This window comes from Falco cherrug, chromosome 21, assembly GCF_023634085.1.
Source record: "Falco cherrug isolate bFalChe1 chromosome 21, bFalChe1.pri, whole genome shotgun sequence".
Classification (NCBI taxonomy): Eukaryota; Metazoa; Chordata; class Aves; order Falconiformes; family Falconidae; genus Falco; species Falco cherrug.
Genome location: NC_073717.1, coordinates 1,739,921 through 1,764,807, shown reverse-complemented (window position 1 = coordinate 1,764,807; position 24,887 = coordinate 1,739,921).

Sequence of the window (24,887 nt, the reverse complement as noted above, 5' to 3'; positions counted from 1 at the left end):
CTTTGGTGGGTTCTTGTGAGCTTGAGATGGGTTGTGGTGGGCTGGGACGGGCTGCGGTGGGCTGGGACGGGCTGTGGTGGGCTGTGATGGGCTGTGGTGTGCTGGGACGGGCTGTGGTGGGCTGGGACGGGCTGTGGTGGGCTGGGACTGGCTGTGGTGGGCTGGGACGGGCTATGGTGGGCCGTGGTGGGCGGGGACGGGCCGTGGTGAACCGTGGTGGGCCGGGATGTGAAGGGGTGGGCTGTGGTGGTCTGTGGTGGGCTGGGACAGGTCGTGGTGAGCTGGGACGGGCCGTGGTGGGCTGTGGTGGGCCGTGGTTCGCTCTGGTGGGCCGTGGTGGGCTGGGAGAGCCCGCGGTGGGCTGTGGTGGGCCGGGGTGGTCTGAGACGGCCTATGGTGGGCTGTGGTGGGTTCTGGTGAGCTTGAGACGGGCTGTGGTTGGCTGGGACGGGCTGGGATGAGCTCTGGTGGTCTGGGACGGGCTGTGGTGGGCTCGGACGGGCTGGGAGGGGCCGTAGTGGGCCGTGGTGGGCTGGGACGGGCTGTGGTGGGCTGGGACGTGCTGGGATGGACTGGGACGGGCTGTGGTGCGCTGGGACGAGCTGTGGTGAGCTGGGACGGGCTGTGGTGGACCGTGGTGGGCCGGCACAAGCCGTGGTTAGCCGTGCTGGGCTGAAACAGGCTGGGACCATCTCTGGTGGGCTGGGACGGGCTGTGGTGGGCTGGGATGGGCAGTGGTGGGCTGGGACGGGCTGTGGTGGGCTGGGACGGGCTGTGGTGGGCTGGGACGGGCCGTGGTGGGCTGAGACGGGCCGTGGTGGGCTGAGACGGGCCGTGGTGGGCTGAGACAGGCCGTGGTGGGCTGGGACGGGCTGGTACTTGCTGTGGTGGGCTGTTATGGGCTGTGGTGTGCTGTGACAGGCTGTGGTGGCCTGGGACGAGCTGGGACGGGCTGTGGTGGGCTGGGACGGGCTGTGGTGGGCTGGGACGGGCTGTGGTGGGCCGTAGTGGGCTGTGGTGGGCTGGGACAAGCTGTGGTGGTCTGCGACAAGCTCTTGTGGGCTGTGGTGGGTTGGGACGAGCTGTGGTGGGCTCTGGTGGGCTCTGATGGGCTGGGACGGGCTGTGGTGGGCTGGGACGGGCTGTCGTGCGCTGGGACGGGCTGGGACGGGCCGTGGTGGGCTGGGACAGGCCGTGGTGGGCTGGGACGGGTTGGGATAGGCTGCGGTGGGCCGTGGTGTGCTGTGGTGGGCCGTGGTGGGCTGGGATAGGCTGTGGTGAGCTGAGACGGGCTCTGGATGTCTGTGGGAGGCTAGGACGGCTTGTGGTGGGCCGGGACGGGCTGTGGTGGGCCGTGGTGGGCTGTGGTGGGCTTTTGTGGGCCGTGGTGGGCTGGGACGGGCTGTGGTGGGCTGGGACGGGCTGTGGTGGGCTGGGACGGGCTGTGGTGGGCTGGGAGGGTCAGGGACGGGCTGTGACGAGCTGTGGTGGGCCGTGGTTGGCTGGGAAGGGCTGTGGTGGGCTGGGATGGGCCGTGGCAAGCCGTGGTGGGCCGTGGTAAGCTGTGACGGGCCGTGGTGGGCTGGGAGAAGCTGTGGTGGGCTGGGACGGGCTGTGGTGGGCTGGGACAGGCTGCGGTGGGGTGTGGTGGGCTGGGACCATCTGCGGTGGGCTGTGGTGGGCTGGGACTGTCTGCGGTGGGCTGGAATGGGCTGGGACGGGCTGTGGTGGGTGTGGTGGACTGGGACGCGCTGTGGTGAGCTGAGACTAGCTATGGTGGGCTGGGATTTGCTGGGACGGCTGGGACGGGCTGCGGTGGGCTGGGACGGGCTGCGGTGGGCTGGGACGGGCTGCGGTGGGCTGGGACGGGCTGCGGTGGGCTAGGACGTGCTGCGGTGGGCTGGGACGGACTGGGACGGGCCGTGGTGAGCTGGGACGGGCCGTGGGGGGCTGGGACGGGCTCTGGTGGGCTGGGACAGGCTGTGGTGGGCTGGGACGTGCCGTAGTACGCCAGGACGGGCCGTGGTGGGCCGGGACGGTCCGTGGTGGGTTGTTATGGGCTGTGGTGGGCTGGGACGGGCTGTGGTGGACCGCGGTGGGCTGTGATGGGCTGTGGTAAGCTGGGACAGGATGTGGTAAGTTGGGACGGGCTCTGGTGGGTTGGGACGGGCTGTGGTGCGCTGTGGTTGGCTGGGACGGGCTGTGGTGGGCGGGGACGGGCTTTGGTGGGTTAGTGGTGGGTTGGGACGACCTCTGGTGGTCTGGGACGTGCTGTGGTGGGCTGTGGTGAGCTGGGACGGGCTCTGGTGGGTTGGGACGGGGCGTGGTGGGCTGTGGTGGGCTGGGACGGGCTGTGGTTGGTTATGGTGGGCTGGGAAGAGCTGTGGTGGTCTGGGACAAGCTGTGGTGGGCTGTGGTGGGCTGGGACGGGCTGTGGTGGGCTGCGACGGGCTGTGGTGGGCTGTGGTGGTCTGTGGTGGGCTGGGACGTGCCGTGGTGGACCGTGGCGGGCTTGGATGGGCCGTGGTGGGCTGTGGTCGGCCGTGGTGGGCTGTGGTCGGCCGTGGTGGGCTGTGGTCGGCCGTGGTGGGCTGTGGTGGGCTGTGGTCGGTTGTGGTGGGCTGGGACGGGCTGTGGTGGGCTGGGACGGGCTGTGGTGGGCTGAGATGGGATGTGGTGGTCTGGGACAGGCTGTAATAGGCTGGGATGGGCTGTGGTACGCCTTGGTGGGCTGTGTTGGGCCCGGATGGGCCGTGGTGGGCCGTGGTGGGCTGGGACGGGCTGTGGTGGGCTGGGATCGGCTTGGATAGGCTGTGGTTGGTTATGGTGGGCTGGGAAGAGCTGTGGTGGTCTGGGACAAGCTGTGGTGGGCTGTGGTGGGCTGGGACGGGCTGTAGTGGGCTGAGGCGTGCTGTGGTGGGCTGGCACGGGCCGTGGTGGGCTGTGGTGGGTTCTGAAAGGCTGTGGTGGGCTGTGGTGGGTTGGGACACGCTGTGGTGGGTAGGGACGGGCTGTGGTGAGCTGAGACGGGCTGTGGTGGGCTGAGATTTGCTGGGACGGCTGGGACGGGCTGTGGTGGGCTGGGACGGGCTGCGGTGGGCTGGGACGGGCCGTGGTGGGCTGGGACGGACTGGTACTTGATGTGGTGGGCTGGGACGGGCTGCGGTGGGCTGGGACGGTCTGTGGTGGTCTGGGACAAGCTGGGAAAAGCTGTGGTGGGCTGGGACGGGCTGTGGTGGGCTGGGACAGGCTGTGGTGGGCTGGGACGGGCTTGGACGAGCTGTGACGGGCTGGGACGGGCTGCGGTGGGCTGGGAAGGCCTGGGACGGGACGGGACGAGCTGCGACGGGACGGGACAGGCTGGGACGGGCTGTGCTGGGAAGGGACGGGACGGGTTGTGGTGGGTTGGGACGAGCTGTGGTGGGCGGGGATGGGCTTTGGTGGGCGGGGACGGGCTGTGGTGGGCGGGGACGGGCTGGGATGGGCTGTGGTGGGCTGGGACGGGCTGTGGTGGAATGGGACGGGCTGGGACGGGCTCTGGTGGGCTTGGACAGACTGTGGTGGGCTGGGACGGGCTGTGGTGTGCTGGGACAGGCTGTGGTGTGCTGGGACGGGCTGTGGTGTGCTGGGACGGGCTGTGACGGGCTGGGACGAGCTGTGGTGTGCGGGGACGGGCCGTGGTGGGCTGGGACGGGCCGTGGTGGGCTGGGACGGGCTGTGGTGAGCTCAGATGGGCTGTGGTGGGCTTTGGTGGGCTGGGGTGGGCTCGGACAGGCCGTGGCGGGCTGGGACGGGCCGTGGTGGGCTGGGACGGGCCGTGGTGGGCTGGGACGGGCTGTGGGGGCTGGGACGGGCTGTGGTGGGCTGGGACGAGCTAAGGTGGGCTGGGACGGGCTGCGGTGGGCTGGGACGGGCTGGGACGGGCTGCGGTGGGTTGGGACGGGCTGCGGTGGTCTGGGACGAGCTAAGGTGGGCGGGGACGGGCTGCGGTGGGCGGGGACGGGCTGCGGTGGGCGGGGACGGGCTGCGGTGGGCGGGGACGGGCTGCGGTGGGCGGGGAAGGGCTGCGGTGGGCGGGGACGGGCTGCGGTGGGCTGGGACGGGCTGGGGTGGGCTGGGAAGGCCTGGGACGGGCTTGGACGAGCTGTGACGGGCTGGGACGGGCTGCGGTGGGCTGGGAAGGCCTGGGACGGGACGGGACGAGCTGCGACGGGACGGGACAGGCTGGGACGGGCTGTGCTGGGAAGGGACGGGACGGGTTGTGGTGGGTTGGGACGGGACGGGCTGTTCTGGGACGGGACGGGACGAGCTGGGACGGGACGAGACGGGCTGGGATGGGCCGGGACTGGCTCTGGTGGGCCGTGGTGGGCCGGGACGGACCGGGACGGGCCGTGGGGGGCTGGGATGGGCCGTGGTGGGGTGGGACGGGCTGTGGTGGGCTGGTACGGGCTGGGACGGGCTGTCGTGGTCCAGGACGGGCTGTCGTGGTCCAGGACGGGCTGGGACAAGCTGTGTTGGGCGGGGACGGGCTGTGGTGGGCTGGGACGGGCTGTGTTGGGCTGGGATGGGCTGGGACGCCTTGGAAGGGCTGTGGTGGTCTGTGGTGAGCTGCGACGGTCTGTGGTGAGCTGCGACGGTCTGTGGTGGGCTGGGACAGGCTGTGGTGGGCTGGGACAGGCTGTGGCGGGCCGGGACGGGCTGTGGCAAGCCGGGCCGGGCCGTGGCGGGCCGGGCCGGGCCGTGGCGGGCTGGGATGAACTGTGGTTGTCTGTGGTGGGCTTGGACGGGCCGTGGTGGGCTGGGACGGGCTTGGACGAGCTGTGACGGGCTGGGACGGGCTGCGGTGGGCTGGGAAGGCCTGGGACCGGACGGGACGAGCTGGGACGGGACGGGACAGGCTGGGACGGGCTGTGCTGGGAAGGGACGGGACGGGTTGTGGTGGGCTGGGACGGGACGGGCTGTGGTGGGACGGGACGGGACGGGACGGGCTGGGACGGGACGCGACTGGCTCTGGTGGGCCGTGGTGGGCCGGGACGGGCCGTGGGGGGCTGGGATGGGCCGTGGTGGGGTGGGACGGGCTGTGGTGGGCTGGTACGGGCTGGGACGGGCTGTGGTGGGTGTGGAGGGCTGGGAAGGGCTGTGGTGAGCTGAGACGGGCTGTGGTGGGCTGCGATGGAAAAGATGGTGGCAGACCTGGTAAGGAGGTCTGCCTGCTCTTCCCTGCTACGTGCCTGGATAACCCTGGGGCAAAGCAGAGCTCTACTGGCTCGGGTAGAGCTAAAACACCTCAAGAGGAGGGAGCTGTCGGCGCTGTTTTGGCTGAATGGAGGCAGGGGGTAGTACCTGTTATGGGAAGGCTATAGGGGAACGTCCTTGCCTTTGTTTAGTCTTACAAAAGTCCCTCGTATAGAGAACTTCCTTGGGTCTAAGCCTGTTTTCAAAAGCTCGTTTATCAGAGCTCCTGAAGTCGGGCCTCCCTTGCCACGACAGTGTAATCTTCATGTCTCCCTTCCTTTCTCCCTTAGGTTGAAAACAGCTTTTCTATTTCTGTCCCCATCTGCAAACAGTTCCACAAGAACATCATAATGAGGAGGTGCCAAAATCAAGAAGGTGAGATACTGTTCCTAACACAGGTGGGCCGGGACGGGCCGCGGTGGGCCGGGACGGGCTGGGACAGGCTGTAACCGGCTGTGGTGGGCTGTGGTGGGCTGTCGTGAGCCATGGTGGGCTGGGGCGGGCTGTGGTGGGCGGGGACGGGCTGTGGTGGGCAAGGACGGGCTGTGGTGGGCGGGGACGGGCTGTGGTGGGCGGGGACGGGCTGTGGTGGGCTGGGACGGGCTGTGGTGGGTGGGGTCGGGCTGTGGTGGGCGGGGACGGGCTGTGGTGGGCGGGGACGGGCTGTGGTGGGTGGGGACGGGCTGTGGTGGGCTGGGACGGGCTGTGGTGGGCGGGGACGGTCTGTGGTGGGTTGGGACGGTCTGTGGTGGGCTGGGACGGGCTGCTGTGGGCTGGGACGGGCTGGGACAGGCTGGGATAGGCTGAGACATTCTGTGGTGTGCTGTGGTGGGCTCTGGTGGTCCGGGACGGGCTGTGGTTGGGCTGGGACGGGCTGTCGTGGGCTGGGACAAGCTGTGGTGGGCGGGGACAAGCTGTGGTGGGCGGGGACGGGCTGTGGTGGTCCGGGACGGGCTGTGGTGGTCCGGGAGGGGCTGTGGTGGTCCGGGAGGGGCTGTGGTGGTCTGGGAGGGGCTGTCGTGGTCCGGGACGGGCTGTGGTGGGCGGGGACGGGCTGTGGTGGGCGGGGACGGGCTGTGGTGGGCGGGTACGGTCTGTGGTGGGCGGGGACGGTCTGTGGTGGGCGGGGACGGTCTGTGGTGGGCGGGGTCGGTCTGTGGTGGGCTGGGACGGTCTGTGGTGGGCTGGGACGGGCTGGAACGGGCTGGGACAGGCTGGGATAGGCTGAGACATTCTGTGGTGGGCTGTGGTGGGCTCTGGTCGTCTGGAACGGGCTGTGGTTGGGCTGGGACGGGCTGTGGTGGGCTGGGACAAGCTGTGGTTTGCGGGGACGGGCTGTGGTGGGCGGAGACGGGCTGTGGTCGGCGGAGACGGCCTGGGACGGTCTGTGGTGGGCTGGGAAATCCTGTGGTGGGCTGGGACAGGCTGGGAGGAGCAGGGACGGGCTGTGGTGGGCGGTGACGGGCTGTGGTGGGCTGGGACGGGCTAGGATAGGCTGAGACAGGCTGTGGTGGCCTGGGACATTCTGTGGTGGGCTGGGACGGGCTCTGGTGGGCTGGGACGGGCTGCGGTGGGCTGGGACGGGCTGTGGTGGGCTGGGACGGACTGTGGTGTCCTGGGACGGGCTGCGGTGGGCTGGGACGGACTGTGGTGGGCTGGGACAAGCTGTGGTGGGCTCTGGTGGGCTGGGACGGGCCGTGGTGGGCTGGGACGGGTTGTGGTGGGCTGGGACGGGTTGTGGTGGGCTGTGGTGGGCTGAAACGGGCTGTGGTGGGCTGGGATGCGCTGTGGTGGGCTGGGATGCGCTGTGGTGGGCTGGGACGTGCTGTGGTGGGCTGGGACGGGCTGTGGTGGGCTGGGACGGGCTGTGGTTGGCTGGGATGGGCTGTGGTGGGCTGGGACTGGCTCTGGTGGGCCGGGACGTGCTGTGGTAGGCTGTGGTGTGCTGGGATGGGCTGTGGTGGGCTGGGACTGGCTCTGGTGGGCTGGGACGGGCTGTGGTGGGCTGGGACGGGCTGGGACGGGCTGTGGTGGGCTGGCATTGGCTGTGGTGTGCTGGGACGGACTGTGGTGGGCTGGGACAAGTTGGGGTGGACTGTGGTGGGCTGAGACGGGCTGTGGTGGGCTGGGACGGGCTCTGGTTGGCTGGGACAAGCTGTGGTGGGCTGAAAAGGGCTGTGGAGGGCTGGGACAGGCTGTGGTGGTCTGGGACGGGCTGTGGTGGGCTGGGACGGGATGCGGTGGGCCGTGGTGGGCTGTGGTGGGCCGTGTGAGGCTGGGACAGGCTGTGGTGGGCTATGACGTGCCGTGGTGTGCCGTGGTGAACTGTGGTGGGCTGTGGTAAGCCGTGGTGGGCTGTGGTCGGACGTGGTGGGCTGGGACAAGCTGTGGTGGGCTGGGACGGGCCGTGGTGGGCCAGGACCGGCCTTGGTTGGCCGTGACGGGCTGTGGTGGGCCGGGCCGGGCTGTAGTGGGCGGGGACAAGTTGTGGTGGGCGGGGACAGGCTGTGGTGAGCAGGGAAGGGCTGTGGTGGCCTGGGACGGGCTGGGACGGGCTGTGGTGAGCGGGGACGGGCTTTGGTGGGCTCTGGTGGGCTGGAACGGGCTCTGGTAGGCTGGGACGGGCTGTGGTAAGCTGTAATGGGCTGTGGTGGGCTTGGACGGGCTGTGGTGGGTTGTGGTGAGCTGAGATGGGCTGTGGTGGGCTGGGACGGGCTGTGGTGGGCTGTGGTGGGACGGGACAGGCTGTGGTGGGCTGGGACGGGCTGTGGTGGTCTACAGTAGCCTGTGGTGTGCTGTAGTGGCCTGTGGTGGGCTGGGACGGGCTGTGGTGGGCCGGGACGGGCTGTGGTGGGCCGGGACGGGCTGTGGTGGGCTGGGACGCGCTGTGGTGCACTGGGACGAATTGTGGTGGCCTGGGACGGGCTGTGGTGAGCCGTGGTGGGCCGTTGTGGGCTGGGACGGGCTTTGGTGGGCTGTGGTGGGTTGGGACGAGCTGTGGGGGGCTGGGTCGGGCTAAGACGGGCTGTGGTGGCCTGGGACGGGTCGCAGTGGGCTGGGACGGGCTATGGTGGGCCGGGACAAGCTGTGGTAGGTTGGGACGGGCTCTGGTGGACTGGGACGGGCTCTGGTGGGCTGGAACAGGCCGTGGTGGGCTGGGATGGGCTGTGGTGGGGTGTGGTGAGCTGAGACGGTCTGGGAGGGGCTGAAACGGGCTGGGCCGGCTCTGGGGGTCTGGGAGGGGCTGGGAAGGCCTGTGGTGGGCTGGGACGGGCTGGGACGGGCAGTGGTGGGCTGGGACGCGCTGTGGTGGGCTGGGACGGGCAGTGGTGGGCTGGGACGGGCTGTGGTGGGCTGGGACGGGCTGTGGTGGGCTGAGGTGGGCCGCGGTGGGCCGGGACGGACCATGGTGGGCCGGGACGGGAGGTGATGGGCCTGGACGGGCCGTGGTGGATTGTAGTGGGCCGGGACAGGCTTTGGTGGGCCGGGACGTGCTGTTGTAGGCTGTGGTGTGCTGGGACGGGCTGTGGTGGGCTGGGACGGGCTGTGGTGGGCTGGGACGGGCTGTGGTGGGCTGGGACGTGCTGTGGTGGGCTGGGAAGGGCTGGGACGGGCTGTGGTGGGCTGGGACGGGCCGTGGTGGGCCGGGACCGGCCTTGGTTGGCCGTGACAAGCCGTGGTGGGCCGGGCCGGGCCGTAGTGGGCGGGGACAAGTTGTGGTGGGCGGGGACAGGCTGTGGTGAGCAGGGAAGGGCTGTGGTGGCCTGGGACGGGCTGTGGTGGGCTGGGGGGGGCCGCGGTGGGCCGGGACGGACCATGGTGGGCCGGGACGGGCGGTGATGGGCCTGGACGGACCGTGGTGCACCGGAGTGGGCTCGGACGGGCTTTGGTGGGCCGGGACGTGCTGTTGTAAGCTGTGGTGTGCTGGGACGGGCTGTGGTGGGCTGGGACGGGCTGTGGTGGGCTGGGACGGGCTGTGGTGGGCTGGGACAAGCTGTGGTGGGCTGGGACGCGCTGTGGTGGGCTGGGACGCGCTGTGGGGGGCTGGGACGCGCTGTGGTGGGCTGCGACGCGCTGTGGTGGGCTGCGACGCGCTGTGGTGGGCTGGGACAGGCTCTGGTTGGCCGGTACGTACTGTGGTAGGCTGTGGTGTGCTGGGATGGGCTGTGGTGGGCTGGGACGGGCTGTGGTGGGCTGGGACGGGCTGTGGTGGGCTGAGGTGGGCTGTGGAGGGCTGGGACGGGCTGTGGTGGGCTGGGACGGGATGTGGTGGTCTGCGGTAGGCTGTGGTGTGCTGTAGTGGCCTGTGGTGTGCTGGGACAGGCTGTGGTGGGCTGGGATGGGCTGTGGTGGGCTGGGACGGGCTGTGGTGGGCTGGGACGGGCTGTGGTGGGCTGAGGTGGGCTGTGGAGGGCTGGGACGGGCTGTGGTGGGCTGGGACGGGATGTGGTGGTCTGCGGTAGGCTGTGGTGGGCTGTGGTAAGCCGTGGTGGGTTGTGGTGGGCCGTGGTGGGCTGGGACAAGCTGTGGTGGGCTGGGAGGGGCCGTGGTGGGCCAGGACCGGCCTTCGTTGGCCGTGACGGGCTGTGGTGGGCGGGGCCGGGCTGTAGTGGGCGGGGACAAGTTGTGGTGGGCGGGGACAGGCTGTGGTGAGCAGGGAAGGGCTGTGGTGGCCTGGGACGGGCTGTGGTGAGCGGGGACGGGCTGTGTTGGGCGGGGACGGGCTTTGGTGGGCTCTGGTGGGCTGGAACGGGCTCTGCTGGGCTGGAACGGGCTGGAACGAGCTGTAATGGGCTGTGGTGGGCTTGGACGGGTTGTGGTGGGTTGTGGTGAGCTGAGATGGGCTGGGACGGGCTGGGACGGATTGTGGTGGGCTGTATTGGGCTATGGTGGACTGTAATGGGCTGGGACGGGCTGTGGTGGGCTGTGGTGGGACGGGACAGGCTGTGGTGGGCTGGGACGGGCTGTGGTGGTCTACGGTAGCCTGTGGTGTGCTGTAGTGGCCTGTGGTGGGCTGGGACGGGCTGTGGTGGGCTGGGACGGGCTGTGGTGAGCTGTGGTGGGCTGGGACGGGCTGTGGTGGTCTGGGACAAGCTGTGGTGGGCTGGGACGGGTTGTGGTGGGCTGTGGTGGGCTGGGACGGGCTGTGGTGGGCTGGGAAGGGCTGTGGTGGGCTGGGACAGTCTGGCACGGGCTGTGGTGGACTGGTATTGGCTGGCACGGGCTGGGACGGGCCGTGGTGGGCTGGGACGGGCCGTGGTGGGCTGGGACGGGCCGTGGTGGGCTGGGACGGGCTGCGGTGGGCCGTGGTGGGCTGCGACAGGCTGTGGTGAGCTGAGACGGGCTATGGTGGGCTGGGACGTGCCGTGGTGGGCCGTGGTGAACTGTGGTGTTCTGTGGTGGGTTGTGGTGGGACTTAGTGGGCTGGGAGAAGCTGTGGTGGGCTGGGAGAAGCTGTGGTGGGCTGGGACGGGCTGTGGTGGGCTGGGCCGGGCTGTGGTGGGCCGGGGCGGGCTGTGGTGGGCCAGGCCGGGCTGTGTAGGGCCGGGGCGGGCTGTGGTGGGCTGGGACGAGCTTTGGTCGGTGGGGACGGGTTCTGGTGGTCTGGAATGGGCTGTGGTGGGCTGGGACGGGCTGGGAAGTGCTGGGACGGTCTGTAGTGGGCTGTGGTGGGCTGGCACGGGCTGGGACGGGCTGTGGTTGAGCTGGGGCGGGCTGTGGTGGGCTGGGACAAGCTGTGGTGGGCTGGGACGGGCCGTGGTGGGCTGGGATGGGCCGTGGTGGGCGGGGACGGGCCGTGGTGGGCGGGGACGGGCCATGGTGGGCAGGGACGGGCCGTGGTGGGCGGGGACGGGCCGTGGTGGGCGGGAAAAGGGCTGTGGTGGGCGGGGACAGTCTCTGGTTGGCAGGGACAGGCTCTGCTGGTCTGGAATGGTCTGTTCTTGGCTGGGACGGGCTGTGGTGGGCGGGGACGGGCTGTGGTGGGCTGAGACGGGCTGTGACGGGCTGTGATGGTTTGGGACGAGCTGTGACGGGCTGTGGTGGTCTGCGGTAGGCTGTGGTGTGCTGTAGTGGCCTGTGGTGGGCTGGGACGGGCTGTGGTGGGCTGGGACGGGCTGACATGGGCTGGGACGGGCTGGGACGCCTTGGACGGGTTGTGGTGGGCGGTGACGGGTTGTGGTGGGCGGGGACGGGCTTTGGTGGGCGGGGACGGGCTTTGGTGGGCTGTGGTGGGCTGGAACGGGCTGTGGTGGGCTGGGACGGGCTGTGGTGGGCTGGGACGAGTTCTGGTGGGCTGGAACGAGTTCTGGTGGGCTGGGACGGGCTGTGGTGGGCTCGGAAGGTCTGGGACAAGCTGTGGTGGGCTGGGACGGGCCGTGGTGGGCCAGGACCAGCCTTGGTTGGCCGTGACGGGCTGTGGTTGGCCGGGCCGGGCTGTAGTGGGCGGGGACAAGTTGTGGTGGGCGGGGACAGGCTGTGGTGTGCTGGGACAGGCTCTGGTGGGCCGGTACGTGCTGTGGTAGGCTGTGGTGTGCTGGGATGGGCTGTCGTGGGCTGGGAAGGGCTGTGGTGGGCTGGGACGGGCTGTGGTGCGCTGGGACAGGCTGTGGTGGGCTGTTACGGGCTGGGACGGCCTGTGGTGGTCTGGGACAAGCTGTGGTGGGCTCTGGTGGGATGGGATGGGCTGTGGTGGGCTGTGGTGGGCTGGGACTGGCTGTGGTGGGCTGGGAAGGGCTGTGGTGGGCTGGGACAGGCTCTGGTGGGCCGGTACGTGCTGTGGTAGGCTGTGGTGTGCTGGGATGGGCTGTCGTGGGCTGGGAAGGGCTGTGGTGGGCTGGGACGGGCTGTGGTGCGCTGGGACAGGCTGTGGTGGGCTGTTACGGGCTGGGACGGGCTGTGGTGGTCTGGGACAAGCTGTGGTGGGCTCTGGTGGGATGGGACGGGCTGTGGTGGGCTGTGGTGGGCTGGGACTGGCTGTGGTGGGCTGGGAAGGGCTGTGGTGGGCTGGGACAGGCTGGCACGGGCTGTGGTGGGCTGGTATTGGCTGGCACGAACTGGGACGGGCCGTGGTGGGCTGGGACGGGCCGTGGTGGGCTGGGACGGGCTGTGGTGGGCCGCGGTGGGCCGTTGTGGGCTGGGACGGGCCGTGGTGAACTGTGGTGAGCTGTGGGGGGCTATGACGGGATGTGGTGAGCTGGGACGGGCTGTGGTGAGCTGGATCGGGCTGAGACGGGCTGTGGTGGGCCGGGACGGGCTGGGACGGGCTGTGGTGGGCTGTGGTGGGCTGGGACGAGTTTTGGTGGTCTATGGTGGGATGGGACGGGCTGGGACGGGATGTGGTGGGCCGCAATGGACTGGGACAGGCTGGGACGGGCTGTGGTGGGCTGGGACGAGTTGTGGTGGGCTGGGATGGGCTGACATGGGCTGGGACGGGTTGGGACGCCTTGGACGGGTTTTGATGGGCGGTGACGGGTTGTGGTGGGCGGGGACGGGCTTTGGTGGGCTGGGACGGGCTGGAACGGGCTTTGGTGGGCTGGGACGGGCTGTGGTGGGCTGGGACGAGCTGTGGTGGGCTGGGACGAGTTCTGGTGGGCTGGGACGGGCTGAGATGGGCTGGGACGGGCTGGGACGCCTTGGACGGGCTGTGGTGGGTGGTGACGGGTTGTGGTGGGCTGGGACGGGTTGTGGTGGGCTGGGACGGGTTGTGGTGGGCTGGGACGGGCTTGGGTGTGCTGTGGTGGGCGGGCACGGTCTGTGGTGGGCTGGAACAGGCTGTGGTGGGTTGGGACGGGCTGTGGTAAGCTGTAATGGGCTGTGGTGGGTTGTGGTGGGCTGGGCTGGGCCGTGGTGGGTTGGGACGTGCCATGGTGGGCCGGGACCGGTCTTGGTTGGCTGGGACGGGCCGGGAAGGGCCGTAGTGGGTGGGGACAAGTTGTTGTGGGCGGGGACAAGTTGTGGTGGGCAGGGACGGGCTGTGGTGGGCGGGGACGGGGTGTTGTGAGCGGGGACGGGCTTTGGTGGGCTGTGGTGGGCTGGGACGGGCTGTGGTGGGCTGGGACGGACTGTGGTGTCCTGGGACGGGCTGTGGTGGGCTGGGACGGACTGTGGTGGGCTGGGACAAGCTGTGGTGGGCTGTGGTGGTCTGGGACGGGCTGTGGTGGGCTGGGACGGGCTGTGGTGGGCTGGGACAAGCTGTGGTGGGCTGTGGTGGGCTGGGATGCGCTGTGGTGGGCTGGGAAGGGCTGTGGTAGGCTGGGATGCGCTGTGGTGGGCTGGGACGTGCTGTGGTGGGCTGGGAAGGGCTGGGACGGGCTGTGGTGGGCTGGGACGGGCTGTGGTTGGCTGGGATGGGCTGTGGTGGGCTGGGACTGGCTCTGGTGGGCCGGGACGTGCTGTGGTAGGCTGTGGTGTGCTGGGATGGGCTGTGGTGGGCTGGGACGGGCTGTGGTGGGCTGGGACGGGCTGTGGTGGGCTGGGACGGGCTGGGACGGGCTGGGAAGGGCTGGGACGGGCTGTGGTGTGCTGGGGTAGGCTGTGGTGGGCTGGGACGGACTGTGGTGGGCTGGGACAAGCTGTGGTGGGCTGTGGTGGGCTGAGACGGGCTGTGGTGGGCTGGGACGGGCTGTGGTGGGCTGGGACGGGCTGTGGTGGGCTGGGACGGGATGCGGTGGGCCGTGGTGGGCTGGGACAGGCTGTGGTGGGCTATGACGTGCCGTGGTGTGCCGTGGTGAACTGTGGTGGGCTGTGGTAAGCCGTGGTGGGTTGTGGTGGGCCGTGGTGGGCCGGGCCGGGCTGTAGTGGGCGGGGACAAGTTGTGGTGGGCGGGGACAGGCTGTGGTGAGCAGGGAAGGGCTGTGGTGGCCTGGGACGGGCTGGGACGGGCTGTGGTGGGCTGGGACGGGCTGGGACGGGCTGTGGTGGGCTGTGGTGGGCTGGGACGAGCTGTGGTGGTCTATGGTGGGATGGGACGGGCTGGGACGGGATGTGGTGGGCCGCAATGGACTGGGACAGGCTGGGAAGGGCTGTGGTGGGCTGGGACGAGTTGTGGTTGGCTGGGATGGGCTGACATGGGCTGGGACGTGTTGGGACGCCTTGGACGGGTTTTGGTGGGCGGTGACGGGTTGTGGTGGGCGGGGACGGGCTTTGGTGGGCGGGGACGGGCTTTGGTGGGCTGGGACGGGCTGGAACGGGCTTTGCTGGGCTGGGACGGGCTGTGGTGGGCTGGGACGAGCTGTGGTGGGCTGGGACGAGTTCTGGTGGGCTGGGACGGGCTGAGATGGGCTGGGACGGGCTGGGACGCCTTGGACGGGCTGTGGTGGGTGGTGACGGGTTGTGGTGGGCTGGGACGGGTTGTGGTGGGCTGGGACGGGCTTGGGTGTGCTGTGGTGGGTGGGCACGGTCTGTGGTGGGCTGGAACAGGCTGTGGTGGGTTGGGACGGGCTGTGGTAAGCTGTAATGGGCTGTGGTGGGTTGTGGTGGGCTGGGCTGGGCCGTGGTGTTTTGGGACGTGCCATGGTGGGCCGGGACCGGTCTTGGTTGGCTGGGACGGGCCGGGAAGGGCCGTAGTGGGTGGGGACAAGTTGTTGTGGGCGGGGACAAGTTGTGGTGGGCAGGGACGGGCTGTGGTGGGCGGGGACGGGGTGTTGTGAGCGGGGACGGGCTTTGGTGGGCTGTGGTGGGCTGGGACGGGCTGTGGTGGGCGGGGACAGGCTGTGGTGAGCAGGGAAGGGCTGTGGTGGCCTGGGACGAGCTGGGACGGGCTGTGGTGAGCGGGGACGGGCTTTGGTGGGCTCTGGTGGGCTAAAACGGGCTCTGGTAGGCTGGGACGGGCTGTGGTAAGCTGTAATGGGCTGTGGTGGGCTTGGACGGGCTGTGGTGGGTTGTGGTGAGCTGGGACGGGCTGGGACGGGCTGTGGTGGGACGGGACAGGCTGTGGTGGGCTGGGACGGGCTGTGGTAGTCTACGGTAGCCTGTGGTGTGCTGTAGTGGCCTGTGGTGGGCTGGGACGGGCTGTGGTGGGCTGGGACGGGCTGTGGTGGGCTGTGGTTGGACGGGACGGGCTGCGGTGAGCCAGGACCGGCTGTGGTGTGCTGAGACGGGCTGTGGTGTGCCGGGACGGGCTGTGGTGGGCCGGGATGGGCTATGGTGGGCCGGGACAAGCTGTGGTAGGTTGGGACGGGCTCTGGTGGACTGGGACGGGCTCTGGTGGGCTGGAACAGGCCGTGGTGGGCTGGGATGGGCTGTGGTGGGGTGTGGTGAGCTGAGACGGTCTGGGAGGGGCTAAAACGGGATGGGCTGGCTCTGGGGGTCTGGGAGGGGCTGGGAAGGCCTGTGGTGGGCTGGGACGAGCTGGGACGGGCTGGGACGGGCTGTGGTGGGCTGGGACGGGCTGTGGTGGGCTGGGACGGGCTGTGGTGGGCTGGGACGCGCTGCGGTGGGCTGGGAAGGGCTGGGACGGGCTGTGGTGGGCCAGGACCAGCCTTGGTTGGCCATGCCGGGCCGGGCTGTAGTGGGCAGGGACAAGTTGTGGTGGGCGGGGACAGGCTGTGGTGAGCAGGGAAGGGCTGTGGTGGCCTGGGACGGGCCGTAGTGGGCCGGGACGGGCTGTAGTGGGCGGGGACAATTTGTGGTGGGCGGGGACAGGCTGTGGTGAGCAGGGAAGGGCTGTGGTCGCCTGGGACGGGCTGGGACGGGCTGTGGTGAGCGGGGACGGGCTGTGGTGGGCGGGGACGGGCTTTGGTGGGCTGTGGTGGGCTGGAACGGGGTCTGGTGGGCTGGGACGGGCTGTGGTAAGCTGTAATGGGCTGTGGTGGGCTTGGACGGGCTGTGGTGGGTTGTGGTGAGCTGAGACGGGCTGTGGTGGGCTGTATTGGGCTGTGGTGGGCTGTATTGGGCTGTGGCGGGCTGGGACGGGCTGTGGTGGGCTGGGACGGGCTGTGGTGGGCTGTGGTGGGACGGGACGGGCTGTGGTGTGCTGGGACGGGCTGTGGTGGTCTACGGTAGCCTGTGGTGTGCTGCAGTGGCCTGTGGTGGGCTGGGACGGGCTGTGGTGGGACGGGACGGGCTGTGGTGTGCTGAGACGAGCTGTGGTGTGCTGAGACGGGCTGTGGTGGGCTGGGACGGGCTGTGGTGGGACGGGACGGGCTGTGGTGGGACGGGACGGGCTGTGGTGGGACGGGACGGGCTGTGTTGGGACGGGACGGGCTGTGGTAGGCTGTGGTGTGCCGGGACGGGCTGTGGTGTGCCGGGACGGGCTGTGGTGGGCTGGGACGCGCTGTGGTGCACTGGGACGAATTGTGGTGGGCTGGGACGGGCTGTGGTGAGCCGTGGTGGGCCGTTGTGGGCTGGGACGGGCCGTGGTGAACTGTGGTGGGTTGGGACGGGCTGTGGGGGGCTGGGTCTGGCTAAGACGGGCTGTGGTGGGCTGGGACGGGTCGCAGTGGGCTGGGACGGGCTGTGGTGGGCTGGGACGGGCTATGGTGGGCCGGGACAAGCTGTGGTAGGTTGGGACGGGCTCTGGTGGACTGGAACGGCCTCTGCTGGGCTGGAACAGGCCGTGGTGGGCTGGGATGGGCTGTGGTGGGGTGTGGTGAGCTGAGACGGTCTGGGAGGGGCTGAAACGGGCTGGGCCGGCTCTGGGGGTCTGGGAGGGGCTGGGAAGGCCTGTGGTGGGCTGGGACGAGCTGGGACGGGCTGGGACGGGCAGTGGTGGGCTGGGACGGGCAGTGGTGGGCTGGGACGGGCTGTGGTGGGCTGAGGTGGGCCGCGGTGGGCCGGGACGGACCATGGTGGGCCGGGACGGGAGGTGATGGGCCTGGAGGGGCCGTGGTGGACCGTAGTGGGCTGGGACGGGCTTTGGTGGGCCGGGACGTGCTGTTGTAGGCTGTGGTGTGCTGGGACGGGCTGTGGTGGGCTGGGACGCGCTGTGGTGGGCTGGGACGGGCAGTGGTGGGCTGGGACGGGCTGTGGTGGGCTGGGACGGGCTGTGGTGGGCTGGGACGGGCTGTGGTGGGCTGAGGTGGGCCGCGGTGGGCCGGGACGGACCATGGTGGGCCGGGACGGGAGGTGATGGGCCTGGAAGGGCCGTGGTGGACCGTAGTGGGCTGGGACGGGCTTTGGTGGGCCGGGACGTGCTGTTGTAGGCTGTGGTGTGCTGGGACGGGCTGTGGTGGGCTGGGACGCGCTGTGGTGGGCTGGGACGGGCTGTGGTGGGCTGGGACGCGCTGTGGTGGTCTGGGAAGGTCTGGGACGGGCTGTGGTGGGCTGGGACGCGCTGTGGTGGGCCGGGCCGGGCTGTAGTGGGCGGGGACAAGTTGTGGTGGGCGGGGACAGGCTGTGGTGTGCTGGGACAGGCTGTGGTGGGCTGGGACGGGCTGTGGTGGGCTGGGATGGGCTGTGGTGTGCCGGTACGTGCTGTGGTAGGCTGTGGTGTGCTGGGATGGGCTGTCGTGGGCTAGGAAGGGCTGTGGTGGGCTGGGACGGGCTGTGGTGTGCTGAGACGGGCTGTGGTGGGCTGTGGTGGGACGGGACAGGCTGTGGTGGGCTGCGACGGGCTGTGGTGGACCGTAGTGGGCCGGGACGGGCGGTGATGGGCCTGGACGGGCCGTGGTGAACCGTAGTGGGCTGGGACGGGCTTTGGTGGGCCGGGACGTGCTGTTGTAAGCTGTGGTGTGCTGGGACGGGCTGTGGTGGGCTGGGACGGGCTGTGGTGGGCTGGGACGGGCTGTGGTGGGCTGGGACGGGCTGTGGTGGGCTGGGACGCGCTGTGGTGGGCTGGGACGGGCTGTGCTGGGCTGGGACGCGCTGTGGTGGGCTGCGACGCGCTGTGGTGGGCTGCGACGCGCTGTGGTGGGCTGGGACAGGCTCTGGTGGGCCGGTACGTGCTGTGGTAGGCTGTGGTGTGCTGGGATGGGCTGTCGTGGGCTGGGAAGGGCTGTGGTGGGCTGGGACGGGCTGTGGTGGGCTGGGACGGGTCGTGGTGGGCTGTTACGGGCTGGGACAGGCTGGGAAGGGCTGGGACGGGCTGTGGTGGGCTGGGACGGGCTGGGACGGGCTGTGGTGGGCTGAGGTGGGCTGTGGAGGGCTGGGACGGGCTGTGGTGGGCTGGGACGGGCTGTGGTGGTCTGCGGTAGGCTGTGGTTTGCTGTAGTGGCCTGTGGTGGGCTGGGACGGGCTGTGGTGGGCTGGGACGGGCTGGGACGGGCTGTGGTGGGCTCAGGTGGGCTGTGGAGGGCTGGGACGGGCTGTGGTGGGCTGGGACGGGCTGTGGTGGTCTGCGGTAGGCTGTGGTTTGCTATAGTGGCCTGTGGTGGGCTGGGACGGGCTGTGGTGGGCTGGGACGGGCTGTGGTGGGTTGTGGTGGGCTGGGACAGGCTGTGGTGAGTTGAGACGGGCTGTGGTGGGCTGGGCCGGGCTGTGGTGGGTTGGGACGGGCTCTGGTGCGCTGTGTTGGGTTGTGATGAGCTGAGACAGTCTGTGGTGGGTTGGGACGGGCTGTGGAGAGCTGTGGAGGGCTGTGGCGGGCTTGGACAGGCTGTGGTGGGTTGAGATCTGTCGTGGTGGGCCGTGGTGGGCTGGGACGGGCCATGGTGTGCTGGGATGGGCCGTGGTGGGCTGGGATGGGCCTTGGTGGGCCGGGATGGGCCTTGGTGGGCCGGGACGGGCCGTGGTAGGCTGTGGTGGGCTGTGGTAAGCTGGGACGGGCTCTGGTGGGCTGGGACGGTCTGTGGTGAGCTGTGGTGGGCTGGGACGGGCTGTGGTGGGCTGGGACAAGCTGTGGTGGGCTCTGGTAGGATGGGTTTGGCTGTGGTGGGCTGGGAAGGGCTGTGGTGGGCTGGGACAGACTGGCACGGGCTGTGGTGGGCTGGTATTGGCTGGCACGAACTGGGACGGGCCGTGGTTGGCTGGGACGGGCCGTGGTGGGCCGCGGTGGGCCGTTGTGGGCTGGGACGGGCCGTGGTGAACTGTGGTGAGCTGTGGTGGGCTGGGATGGGCTGTGGGGGGCTATGACGGGATGTGGTGAGCTGGGACAGGCTGTGGTGAGCTGGATCGGGCTGAGACGGGCTGTGGTGGGCCGGGACGGGCTGGGACGTGCTGGGACGGGCTGTGGTGGGCTGTGGTGGGCTGGGACGAGCTGTGGTGGTCTATGGTAAGATGGGACGGGCTGGGACGGGATGTGGTGGGCCGCAATGGACTGGGACAGGCTGGGACGGGCTGTGGTGGGCTGGGACAGGCTGACATGGGCTGGGACAGGCTGGGACGCCTTGGACGGGTTGTGGTGGGCGGTGACGGGTTGTGGTGGGCGGGGAAGGGCTTTGGTGGGCTGGAACGGGCTTTGGTGGGCTGGGACGGGCTGTGGTGGGCTGGGACGAGCTGTGGTGGGCTGGGACGAGTTCTGGTGGGCTGGGACGGGCTGAGATGGGCTGGGACGGGCTGGGACGCCTTGGACGGGCTGTGGTGGGCGGTGACGGGTTGTGGTGGGCGGTGACGGGTTGTGGTGGGCTGGGACGGGCTTGGATGTGCTGTGGTGGGCGGGCACGGTCTGTGGTGGGCTGGAACAGGCTGTGGTGGGCTGGAACAGGCTGTGGTGGGTTGGGACGGGCTGTGGTAAGCTGTAATGGGTTGTGGTGGGCTGGGCTGGGCCGTGGTGGGTTGGGACGTGCCGTGGTGGGCCGGGACCGGTCTTGGTTGGCTGGGACGGGCCGTGGGGGGCCGGGACAGGCCGTAGTGGGTGGGGACAAGTTGTGGTGGGCGGGGACAAGTTGTGGTGGGCGGGGACGGGCTGTGGTGGGCGGGGATGGGCTGTGGTGGGCGGGGACGGGGTGTGGTGAGCGGGGACGGGCTTTGGTGGGCTGTGGTGGGCTGGGACGGGCTGTGGTGGGCTGGGACGGACTGTGGTGTCCTGGGACGGGCTGTGGTGGGCTGGGACGGGCTGTGGTGGGCTGGGACGCGCTGTGGTGTGCTGGGACGGGCTGTGGTGGGCTGGGACGGGCTGTGGTGGGCTGGGACGCGCTGCGGTAGGCTGGGAAGGGCTAGGACGGGCTGTGGTGGGCCAGGACCGGCCTTGGTTGGCCATGACGGGCTTTGGTGGACCGGGCCGGGCTGTAGTGGGCGGGGACAAGTTGTGGTGGGCGGGGACAGGCTGTGGTGAGCAGGGAAGGGCTGTGGTGGCCTGGGACGGGCTGGGACGGGCTGTGGTGAGTGGGGACGGGCTGTGGTGGGCGGGGACGTGCTTTGGTGGGCTCTGGTGGGCTGGAAAGGGGTCTGGTGGGCTGGGACGGGCTGTGGTAAGCTGTAATGGGCTGTGGTGGGCTTGGACGGGCTGTGGTGGGTTGTGGTGAGCTGAGACGGGCTGTGGTGGGCTGTATTGTGCTGTGGTGGGCTGTGGCGGGCTGGGACGGGCTGTGGCAGGCTGGGACGGGCTGTGGTGGGCTGTGGTGGGACGGGACGGGCTGTGGTGGGCTGGGATGGGCTGTGGTGGTCTACGGTAGCCTGTGGTGTGCTGTAGTGGCCTGTGGTGGGCTGGGACGGGCTGTGGTGGGCTGGGACGGGCTGTGGTAGGCTGTGGTGGGACGGAACGGTCTGTGGTGAGCCGGGACGGGCTGTGGTGTGCTGAGACGGGCTCTGGTGGGCCGGGACGGGCTGTGGTGGGACGGGACGGGCTGTGGTGGGCTGGGACGCGCTGTGGTGCACTGGGACGAATTGTGGTGGGCTGGGACGGGCTGTGGTGGGCTGGGACGGGCTGTGGTGGGCCGCGGTGGGCCGTTGTGGGCTGGGACGGGCCGTGGTGAACTGTTTTGAGCTGTGGTGGGCTGGGATGGGCTGTGGGGGGCTATGACGGGATGTGGTGAGCTGGGACGGGCTGTGGTGAGCTGGATCGGGCTGAGACGGGCTGTGGTGGGCCGGGACGGGCTGGGACGTGCTGGGACGGGCTGTGGTGGGCTGGGACGAGCTGTGGTGGTCTATGGTGGGATGGAGCGGGCTGGGACGGGATGTGGTGGGCCGCAATGGACTGGGACAGGCTGGGACGGGCTGTGGTGGACTGGGACAGGCTGGGACAGGCTGGGACAGGCTGGGACGGGCTGTGGTGGGCTGGGACGGGCTGGGACGCCTTGGACGGGTTGTGGTGGGCGGTGACGGGTTGTGGTTGGCGGGGACGGGCTTTGGTGGGCGGGGACGGGCTTTGGTGGGCTGTGGTGGGCTGGAACGGGCTGTGGTGGGCTGGGACGGGCTGTGGTGGGCTGGGACGAGTTCTCGTGGGCTGGGACGGGCTGAGATGGGCTGGGACGGGCTGGGACGCCTTGGACGGGCTGTAGTGGGCGGTGACGGGTTGTGGTGGGCGGTGACGGGTTTTGGTGGGCTGGGACGGGCTTGGATGTGCTGTGGTGGGCGGGCACGGTCTGTGGTGGGCTGGAACAGGCTGTGGTGGGTTGGGACGGGCTGTGGTAAGCTGTAATGGGCTGTGGTGGGTTGTGGTGGGCTGGGCTGGGCCGTGGTGGGTTGGGACGTGCCGTGGTGGGCCGGGACCGGTCTTGGTTGGCTGGGACGTGCCGTGGTGGGCCGGGAAGGGCCGTAGTGGGTGGGGACAAGTTGTGGTGGGCGGGGACAAGTTGTGGTGGGCAGGGACGGGCTGTGGTGGGCGGGGATGGGCTGTGGTGGGCGGGGACGGGGTGTGGTGAGCGGGGACGGGCTTTGGTGGGCTGTGGTGGGCTGGGACGGGATGCGGTGGGCCGTGGTGGGCTGTGGTGGGCCGTGATGGGCTGGGACAGGCTGTGGTGGGCTATGACGTGCCGTGGTGTGCCGTGGTGAACTGTGGTGGGCTGTGGTAAGCCGTGGTGGGTTGTGGTGGGCCGTGGTGGGCTGTGGTCGGACGTGGTGGGCTGGGACGGGCCGTGGTGGGCCAGGACAGGCCTTGGTTGGCCGTGACGGGCCGTGGTGGGCCGGGCCGCGCTGTAGTGGGCGGGGACAAGTTGTGCTGGGCGGGGACAGGCTGTGGTGAGCAGGGAAGTGTTGTGGTGGCCTAGGACGGGCTGGGACGGGCTGTGGTGGGCGGGGACGGGCAGTGGTGGGCTGGGACGGGCTGTGGTGGGCTGGGATGGGCTATGGTGGGCCGGGACAAGCTGTGGTAGGTTGGGACGGGCTCTGGTGGACTGGAACGGCCTCTGCTGGGCTGGAACAGGCCGTGGTGGGCTGGGATGGGCTGTGGTGGGGTGTGGTGAGCTGAGACGGTCTGGGAGGGGCTGAAACGGGCTGGGCCGGCTCTGGGGGTCTGGGAGGGGCTGGGAAGGCCTGTGGTGGGCTGGGACGAGCTGGGACGGGCTGGGACGGGCAGTGGTGGGCTGGGACGGGCAGTGGTGGGCTGGGACGGGCAGTGGTGGGCTGGGACGGGCTGTGGTGGGCTGAGGTGGGCCGCGGTGGGCCGGGACGGACCATGGTGGGCCGGGACGGGCGGTGATGGGCCTGGACGGGCCGTGGTGGACCGTAGTGGGCTGGGACGGGCTGTGGTGGGCCGGGACGTGCTGTTGTAGGCTGTGGTGTGCTGGGACGGGCTGTGGTGGGCTGGGACGCGCTGTGGTGGGCTGGGACGCGCTGTGGTGGGCTGGGACAAACTGTGGTGGGCTGGGACGCACTGTGGTGGGCTGGGACGCGCTGTGGTGGGCTGGGAAGGGCTGGGACGGGCTGTGGTGGGCTGGGACGGGCCGTGGTGGGCCAGGACCGGCCTTGGTTGGCCGTGATGGGCCGTGGTGGGCCGGGCCGGGCCGTAGTGGGCGGGGACAAGTTGTGGTGGGCGGGGACAGGCTGTGGTGAGCAGGGAAGGGCTGTGGTGGCCTGGGACGGGCTGTGGTGGGCTGGGGTGGGCCGCGGTGGGCCGGGACGGACCATGGTGGGCCGGGACGGGCGGTGATGGGCCTGAACGGGCCATGGTGGACCGTAGTGGGCTGGGACGGGCTTTGGTGGGCCGGGACGTGCTGTTGTAAGCTGTGGTGTGCTGGGACGGGCTGTGGTGGGCTGGGACGGGCTGTGGTGGGCTGGGACGGGCTGTGGTGGGCTGGGACGGGCTGTGGTGGGCTGCGACGCGCTGTGGTGGGCTGCGACACGCTGTGGTGGGCTGGGACAGGCTCTGGTTAGCCGGTACGTGCTGTGGTAGGCTGTGGTGTGCTGGGATGGGCTGTCGTGGGCTGGGAAGGGCTGTGGTGGGCTGGGACGGGCTGTGGTGGGCTGGGACGGGCTGTGGTGGGCTGTTACGGGCTGGGACGGGCTTGGAAGGGCTGGCACGGGCTGTGGTGGGCTGGGACGGGCTGTGGTGGGCTGGGACGGGCTGTGGTGGGCTGAGGTGGGCTGTGGAGGGCTGGGACGGGCTGTGGTGGGCTGGGACGGGCTGTGGTGGTCTGCGGTAGGCTGTGGTGTGCTGTAGTGTCCTGTGGTGGGCTGGGACGGGCTGTGGTGGGCTGGGACAAGCTGTGGTGGGCTGGGACGGGCTGTGGTGGGCCGTGTTTGGCTGTGGTGGGTTGTGGTGGGCTGGGACAGGCTGTGGTGAGTTGAGATGGGCTGTGGTGGGCTGGGACAGGATGTGGTGGGCTGGGATGGGCTGTGGTGGGTTGGGGCGGGCTCTGGTGCGCTGCGTTGGGTTGTGATGAGCTGAGACAGTCTGTGGTGGGTTGGGACGTGCTGTGGAGAGCTGTGGAGGGCTGTGGTGGGCTTGGACAGGCTGTGGTGGGTTGAGATCTGTCGTGGTGGTCCGTGGTGGGCTGGGACGGGCCGTGGTGGGCCGGGACGGGCCGTGGTGGGCCAGGACGGGCTGTGGTGGGCTGGGATGGGCCGTGGTGGGCCGGGACGGTCCGTGGTAATCAGGGACGGGCCGTGGTGGGCTGGGACGGGCTGTGGTGGGCTGGGACCAATTGTGATGGGCTGGGATGAGCTGTGACGGGCTGGAACGGGCTGTGGTGGGCTGGGACGGGATGCGGTGGGCCGTGGTGGGCTGTGGTAGGCCGTGGTGGGCTGGGACAGGCTGTGGTGGGCTATGACGTGCCGTGGTGTGCCATGGTGGGCTGCGGTGGGCTGTGGTAAGCCGTGGTGGGTTGTGGTGGGCCGTGGTGGGCTGTGGTCGGACGTGGTGGGCTGGGACAAGCTGTGGTGGGCTGGGAGGGGCCGTGGTGGGCCAGGACGGGCCTTGGTTGGCCGTGACGGGCCGTGGTGGGCCGGGCCGGGCTGTAGTGGGCGGGGACAAGTTGTGGTGGGCAGGGACAGGCTGTGGTGAGCAGGGAAGGGCTGTGGTGGCCTGGGACGGGCTGGGACGGGCTGTGGTGGGCGGGGACGGGCTGTGGTGGGCTGGGACGGGCTGTGGTGGGCTGTGGTGGGCTGGGACTGGCTGTGGTGGGCTGGGAAGGGCTGTGGTGGGCTGGGGTGGGCTGGGACAGGCTGTGGTAGGCTGGGAAGGGCTGTGGTGGGCTGGGACAGGCTGGCACGGGCTGTGGTGGACTGGTATTGGCTGGCACGGGCTGGGACGGGCCGTGGTGGGCTGGGACGGGCCGTGGTGGGCCGTGGTGGGCTGGGACAGGCTGTGGTGAGCTGAGACGGGCTATGGTGGGCTGGGACGTGCCGTGGTGGGCCGTGGTGAACTGTGGTGTGCTGTGGTGGGTTGTGGTGGGTTG